The sequence below is a fragment of the Callorhinus ursinus genome, unplaced genomic scaffold (assembly GCF_003265705.2).
Source record: "Callorhinus ursinus isolate GAN/ISIS: 27379988/994484 unplaced genomic scaffold, GSC_fseal_2.0 scaffold10, whole genome shotgun sequence".
NCBI lineage: Eukaryota > Metazoa > Chordata > Mammalia > Carnivora > Otariidae > Callorhinus > Callorhinus ursinus.
This window is the reverse complement of record NW_027397072.1, coordinates 9,122,771-9,130,590: the sequence shown is the minus strand read 5'-3', so window position 1 is coordinate 9,130,590 and position 7,820 is coordinate 9,122,771. Positions and strand designations below refer to the sequence as shown.

The following is a 7,820-nucleotide window of genomic DNA, read 5'->3' as shown; positions in this document are numbered from 1 at the left end:
GGAACTGGGACCCAACTTTCCAGTGGCATTTTCATAGGAAGTAAAAATATTCAAAATCCCCGGGGGGAGTAAGAGCTGGTGACTTTTTGCTTTGAATATGCCAGTGTTTCCTTGGGATACACAGTGAGGCAATGTTCCCATTTAGGGCATGTTCACCGTGTGGCCTTGAACTTGCGTGCTCCAAGTGAGTCACTCCCAGTGTCGGGAAGCCAGGGACGTTGACAACCTGTAAGACAGTAGCAGCCACCGCCAGAATTCCCAGGGAACAGCGCTGGTAAAGAAAATACATTTTATTTTCCCTAGGATAGTTAGGGTGGCAGATCAGGGGAATATCACACACACACACACACACACACACACACACACACACACACACCAGACATGTAATGGTTTCAACAAGGCATTTGATAAAATCCTTCATGATACCCTAAGGGATAGTTGGATAACTTGGGTTGGGTAATATTTTAATACGTACAGCTACTTACACTAACATTCCCAGGGAACGTGAAAATCAGCTTGGATGGAGACCGCGAACGTCGTGTGCCACCGGCTCTAGTCTTGCCCTTTCCTGCTTAAACATTTTATCGCTGTTGGGTTGAGACAGAAAGCATGTCTGTGATTTATAGTCAAGACAGTACGGTGAATTTGCACTGAGTGATCCCACCCTCTGATCCAAACCCACGTATATAAAAGGATAAGGCAAAATCACACAGTGAGGCTCAAAAACAAAGTGTTTTCATGAATCACAGACAGATTAAAAAATGGAAAGCCGCAGGCCCAGGAGGCACTGGTCCTGAAGCAGAGGGTGTGGCCAGCACCTGCAAAGGGTCATGTGGGATGGGACACAGGAGCCCTACTGAAGCCTGTCCTGGGACTCCGTCCCCGCTGTGGGCAAAAGAGACTTGAACATTTCTGTAGCCTAACTGCTTCGGGCCAAGGCTATGGAGGGCAGTGGGAGGACGATGACAGAACTTTTCAAACCAGAAGCAAACTGAGTGGCTATCTGGCTCAGCCTCTGTCTAAAATGTCCCCAGGAGCACCACGAGAAAGGAGATCTGCCGTGCTGTTGTGAGGCCCGGCTCTGGGTTGTGCCCCTGGGGCCTGGGAGAAAACTAGTCAAGGGTGTGTCCAGGGTGCCAGCCTGAGGGTGTGCCTCTCACATCACCCAGCCCTGATGCTGGAGAAAAAACTGGGGAGGGAGGCGGGTATGAGAGGAAAGAAAACAATAACAAATTTAAAAATGAAACAAAACCAAGGGTTTGTGGGGGGGATGGGCTAGCCTGGTGATGGGTATTAAAGAGGGCACGTACTGCGAGGAGCACTGGGTGTTATGCACAAACAATGATTCATGGAACACGACATCAAAAACTAATGATGTAATGTATGGTGATTAACATAACAATAAAAAAGCAAAAAAATAAAAACTAAAAAAAATTAAAAATAAAAATGAAGTCATTCAAATTGAGCCCCAAACCAAAACTTCTGATACTTATGAAGAAATATAATGCTAAGAAAGACAGCCAAAAATACAAAAACAAACCAAAAACCATTAAGAATATGGATTCACACCAAATTCATTTCACTGAACAGCCTCACACTGACTTTAAATAAGCATAAGGCTTAAAGATACCAGTTGAGGAATAACTTGCATTAAAAAGAGAAATTATGAAACAGGAAGATATAAAAATTCAAACAAAACCAGTAGCTAGGACCAGTTAGAAGTCTTGGAAATGAAAAACATAGTCACTGGAATTAACATTAAAAGGGGCGCCTGGGTGGTGCAGTCAGTTAAGCATCTGACTCTTGGTTTCTGCCCAGGTCATGATCTCAGATCCTGGGACAGAGCCCAGAGTTGGGCTCCGCTCTCAGCAGGGAGTCAGCTTGAGACTCTCTCTCTCCCTCTCCCTCTGCTCCTCCCCCCAACTCACACGCTCTCATAAATAAATCAAATAAATCTTAAAAAGAAAAACCAGTAAAAGAGGGAAATAAGGAATTAGAATATAATAAGGAAGAACTCAACAAGCACCGCACATCGAAGAGAAAAAGAAAGAAAAGAGCAGGAAAGGGTTGGAGGATACGGTGAGAGGCTACCGTTTGTGTCTAAGAAGTGTTCCAGAAAACAGAATAAGGAAATCACAGAGGAGAGGCTTTTGAAGAGATGTCTGGTATTCTTCCAAAATAGATGAAAGACCTGAGTGATGAGTGACACTAGACTCTGAGCACTGAGAAAGACAGATAAAAATAATTCTACACATGTTGTCCTGACACAGCAGAACATATGAGGCAAAGGATAAACTTTAAAAGTCTCGTGGAAGACTAGTATTTTTTAAATACCATACTAAAGGAAAACAACTGTCAACGTATCAACACAGAATTTTATACTCAGCTAAACTAGTATTCAAGCAAGACACCTTCAGTATACAAAAACTAAAGGAATTTATCTCCTATAAACCTGCACTAAAAGAACCGTCAAGTGATGTACACCAGCAAAAGGAAAAGTGAATCCAGATGGCAGGTGTGAGATACAAGAAATAGCAGGAAGCACACATATGGACCCAAGAGGTTGGAAATTTTCATTATTAAATTTTATACTGAAAAATAATTAAAATTTTTAGAATTTCTTTTAGGCCAAAACCAAAGATCTGAACAAAAGTAGCAAGAGAGGAATGCATTCAGTGGTGGTTAAAGTAAGGTAAGGTCTGGGTGATATTTGGCAGAATAGAAAGAACAAATAATTTTAGGGGCGCCTGAGTGCAGTCCGTTAAGTGACTGCCTTCGGCTCAGGTCATGGTCCTGGGGTCCTGGGATCGAGCCCCGCGTCGGGCTCCCTGCTCAGCGGGAAGCCTGCTTCTCCCTCTCTTTGTGCCCCTCCCCACACCTCATGCGTGTGTGCGTGCGCTCTCTCTCTCTCTCTCTCTCAAATAAATAACTAAAATCTTTTTAAAAAGAAGTAACAAATAATTTTAAACTATATTCAACAATAAGTTAAGAGGGTGCATCCAAAAATTAACGAGAATCACTAAAAGAATGGGAATTCAATCTATAGTCATGAAATCTTCTGAGGAAAAATGGAAAACGGAATGGAAAAAATATATTTTTTCAATTATCAATCCAATAGAAGTCAGGAAAGGAAAGCAGATTTTCAGATGTAATAAAATCAGTATGTTGGAGAACAAAATTAAAGCACAAAAGGACTTTCATAGGTCTAAAATTGGTGAAATGATATTTAAGGCAGATATAGTAAGTCTCAAAAAGTCAGCTGTGTAACTACTAGATAAGAAAGCCCTAGCCACCAGCAGTTAACTATGAATGATTTGATCTTAGAAAACAGAAAGAGATGTATGAGATCCAGAACAAGGAAGACCAGAGGCCATTCATTAGCCACTACACTGGTCAGACAAAGCTTTAGGAAGAACACTGAACAGCTAGAGTCTTCCCAAAGAGTGCAAATGGATATCAATAGAACCAGAAATCTATCTCATGACAATTAGCCAGTAGAAGGAACTGGGCATATGTAGTTTGGAGAAGAAAAGACATAGTAGGGTCATGAATATTGTCTGCATATCTCAGAAGGACATAGTCACCTAAAAAAATTATATATATATATATACATATAAATATATATTTCTGTTTATTATATAATGATATAATGTATAAATTATATATAAGTATATATTACATGTGTTTATGTATTTAGTATATTTACATATATTTTACTACATGTATTTATTAGATATATTTATTTTATTAATATGCATTTTATGTATTAGAAAGAGAGAGAGAGAGCTGATTGTGGAGCATCAGAGGGTCCAGCTAAGATCATGGGTTGACGATGCTCAACCTCCCACTTCCATTTACTGAGCCTCTTCTCACACCCAGAACCTGTTAGGTGCTAGGAGACTAGAGATCTGCAAGCCACCGTTTCTGTTCTTAAGAAGTTCATACTCCAGTAGAGGAAAAAAAAACAACTGTAGAATCAATCAATACAATGAAGGAAGTAAGCCCTTAGACTGACGGACACAAACGACAACAGGCAGCGGGGAACGTCAGCTTCATTTGGTCTCCAAAGGCAGAAGAGGAAATTGGACCTTGAAGGACAAGTAAGAACTCTCTGGACAAAGAGCTAGGGAGGGAACATCATGAACAAGGGGCAAAGGTGTGACCTGCCGGTGAAAGCCTGAGAGCCCAATGTGATGGGAATTATGTCTCAGCCCCCAGCACAATTACCAGCAGAACTTCTAAGAAAAACAGAGATGCCTGGACCCAACCCCATAGGTTCAGATTCTGTATTATTTGGGAAGTCCATGACTCTGATGTCCGGGACCGAGAGCAACTTAGAGACTCGTGTGAGGCCAGCTTTGCATGTGAGGCTAGATCAGATGACCAGCCAGCAAGGCCTCTTCCAATCCAACATTCGACGCTCTTCTCATCAAAAAGTTTCCAAGGACGGGGCCCATGGAGAGCAGCGTCTCTCTGCCAGTCCCCACCGCATCCGCCATCACATTGAAGAGGCACCGGGCACTAGGCTTCATTGGAAAGTGACCAGCCTTCAGGTGAGATGGTCCCTGCGGGAGAATCATGCTCCAGCCCGGGGCATCAGGGCTAAGCAGAGACATGCGGGCTGGAAGAACTGGCTCCCAAGACAGTGGGAGTTCATTCCTACAGATGTTCTCCCCAGAAAATCAGGGACGCAGCCTTCCTGGTGGAGAGACCACGGTCTTTTTAGCAGGATGCCCATGCTGGGATTCCGGTTTCGCTGCTGGTTATCATCTCTCTAAGCTCCCCTGTGTATAAACTGAGGCTGATAATCCACTGATTATTATTAGGAGGAGGAGGAGGATTGATAAGACAAAAGGGAAAATGTCCCCCAGGTGCCCAGCATATAAAAAGCACTCAGTTAACACCACCAATACACCTGGACACTTACCACTGTGAAAGCACTTTCATTTATCTGTAAACTGGGAATAACTCACGTTTGCAAAATGCTATTATACCAGGCAGCTCTTCAATGTTCACCATGCAAGACTTACTGTTCTCTCTCTTTCCATCTGGTGACCTCTAACCCATTGGGCATTTCTAATTGGATAAAAACCAGAAACCTGATCCCATCTTGCTTCACCATTAATTTTGAAGTGTCTATCAAACGGCTATTAATAAACTCAATTTCTGCTTAGGTCAAATCAGGGGAAGACACCAACTCACCAAGTCCCCATTGCCTTTATTTTGAATGACTTTGAAATTCAAATCACCGTGTCCTTAGATAAAGAGAAATTCACTCAAGAATTTCAACAGAACTCTCCCATTGCTGGCAGAAAATGTTTTATGTAATAACTCATTTCTCATTTGCCCCCCCCCACTTGAATGGGACAGAGGGGACCTGATCCTTGCCCAAGTGCCCGTCCCGGGACCCCAGTGTGACAGCGCCCTCTGGGGGAGTGGGTTCTTTCTGGGCCACCAGCTGACAGCAATTCAATGCTCCCTACAAAGGGCTGCTCTTTTCGGGGGGTAAATGAGGAAAAAACAGGGCCTGAAGGATGTAACAGGGCATGAAAACAGGGTCCTCCCAGACAAGCCCATGCGGCAAGGATTGGTCCACCAATCTGAAGCCTGCACACCGTTAGTCTAAGTTGCTCCGGAAAGAATTCCAGCCTGTGATGGGGTGCCTGGCTGGCTCAGTCGGTTAAGCAACCTACTCTCGAATCTCAGGTCAGGTCTCGATCTCCCGGTCATTGTGAGTTCAAGCCCTGTGCTGGGCTCCGTAGAGCTTACTTAAAAAAAAAAAAAGAAAAGAAAAGAAAAAAACAATTCCAGCCTGTGATTTCAGAGTGATCAAGCTGGTCTCCAGCATGTTCATGGAGCCCCGGGGGTGGCCATGGGGGGAGGGAGGGCAGGGCTGAGCAGGAGGCGGTTGGTGTGGGGAGAGGCCAGGGAACTTGAGATGGGAGGGCCCCAAGCTCACCATCTTTGCAGGCTCACCAGGTGCCCCATGTTTATTCCAAGTTCAGGGAGCCATCTGCAGATATTCTCATTGCCCACAAGCGATCCAGGTGAGGGAGTGCCGGTGCTGGAAATCATGGTCAGGCCGCTTCCCGGGCCACAGTGCACCTGAGCCCCTCAGCAGAGCCAACGAGAAGGACCCCTCTGGATGAACAGATTTCACAACGTTGTCCTTCCTCCCGACGGTGTCAGCCAGCCTCAATCCCAGAGCCCCGCAGGCTTGGGGAGCGAAGCGGAGGTTGGCTTTCAGCCTCCACGTGCCCCTCAGCCCGTGCTCCGGACAGCCCACAGACCCCAGGATACTCTGCGGCAGCCCTGCCTTGCCCTCGTTTTCCAAAAGTGCCTGATGAATGCAGCCTCCCCCGCGAACGGCAGTCAGTGAGGCTACTGCCTTAGAGAGGGCACCCCATGCCTGCGATTGTGCACGCAATGCCTCCTGTAAGCTGCAGACAGGCCCCGGCACTGGGAGGGGGGGTGTCATTGCCCTAAAATGAGAGCAGCCCTGCCCAGAGCCATACAGTGAGCCTAGAACCCGGACCCCTGGACTGTTCAAATTCTCAATGCTCCTCTCCTGCTGAATACGATTATCCTCTGTGTTCATTCCAGGAACAATAAAGTGTTCAGAAGTTCACGGGCAACCCCCTCCTGCCCCACCTGGCAGGGGCTGCTACAGGAGACATCACATCCTTCTGCCCCTCCTGAGCCCCGGCTCCAGACCCCCGACCAGGGACCTCAGCAGTCACGTCCCCGTAACGTCCAGTAACACCCTGCTTTCGTGTCAGTCCTGTCTAAATAAAATTTTAAAAAATAGGTAATTTTATTCCAGACTTTTGGTTATGAATGGCTTACATTTGTTATCAAATCCAAAAAGGATCTCGAGCAGCTTAGAAAGAAAAAAACATCAAGTAATAGAACTGTTTGAAAACAGATCAAAAGCAGTGAGATGGAGACGGATTTAGAAGAAGGGGAGCGAACAGAGAGAATTATTCCCGAAATCTAGACTCCACATAATCCTGCAGTTGAGCACTGAATGTAACTCGGCCCCCGGCCTCCAAGGGCCAGAGGGGAAAGATGAGTAACAAGGCTCTCTGTTACAAGAGCCATACCAGTTGGTCCGCACAGAGGCAACTTCCAACCACACACCCCGTGAGGCATGTATTTGAGGGGCCTCACACAGGGCAGACAATAACAGGAGGACGGCATCTGAGCCCATGGAGCCTCGGGCACAGGCATCTTCCTGTTCACCCACATGGGATGGGTATGCTCTTCCTGGTGGGCACGCGCTCTGCTCAGGGCGCCCGGGCGGTGATCATCCACCCCAATCCTATGCCCATAAATCAGACCAGCTCACCCATAAAACACACCATACAACACTTGTCCTCTGGCCAATATCCACCAGCCTCAGGAATTAGGGAGTAACTCATCTGGGCCAGACACTCCGGCACCAGCCTGCCTCTTTCCCAGAGTCTATCTGTCCTAACATTCTGGTCTTCAACTCCCATTTGGGACTAACTCCAGAGCCATCTCCGGGCTCCTCCTGGGGCCTATGTGAACTGTGTCTCCTCCCTCTCCAAGTGCAGCCCACCCACAATGGGCAGTGCGTCCCCAAAGGGCAGCCTGATGGCTGTGGACAATTTCAGAGCTAAAATGGGATAGGCGGGGGGGTAGGGTCTGGGCACATAAGTGAAGACCAGACCAGGCAAAAGCTCACCATCAAATGATAAGGACTCGGATGGGCTCACCTTGTCATTTCGTTCATTCACCTTCCTTCCACAAATGCCAAGCACTTGCTGGGGGGCGGGGGGGGGCACCGCGGGGAACCA

At 46.3% G+C, this 7,820-nt stretch overlaps 1 long non-coding RNA gene across 1 annotated transcript in view; it reads right to left on the bottom strand.

Moving 5' to 3' along the window:
- Nucleotides 1-485: 485 nt before the first annotated feature.
- The window catches only part of LOC141373548 (uncharacterized), a 31,937-nt gene continuing 24,602 nt past the window's right edge, over nt 486-7,820 (bottom strand). Inside the window, exon 4 of the long non-coding RNA XR_012379628.1 lies at nt 486-587. This is a non-coding gene — a long non-coding RNA (uncharacterized lncRNA). The remainder of the gene's footprint in view (nt 588-7,820) is intronic.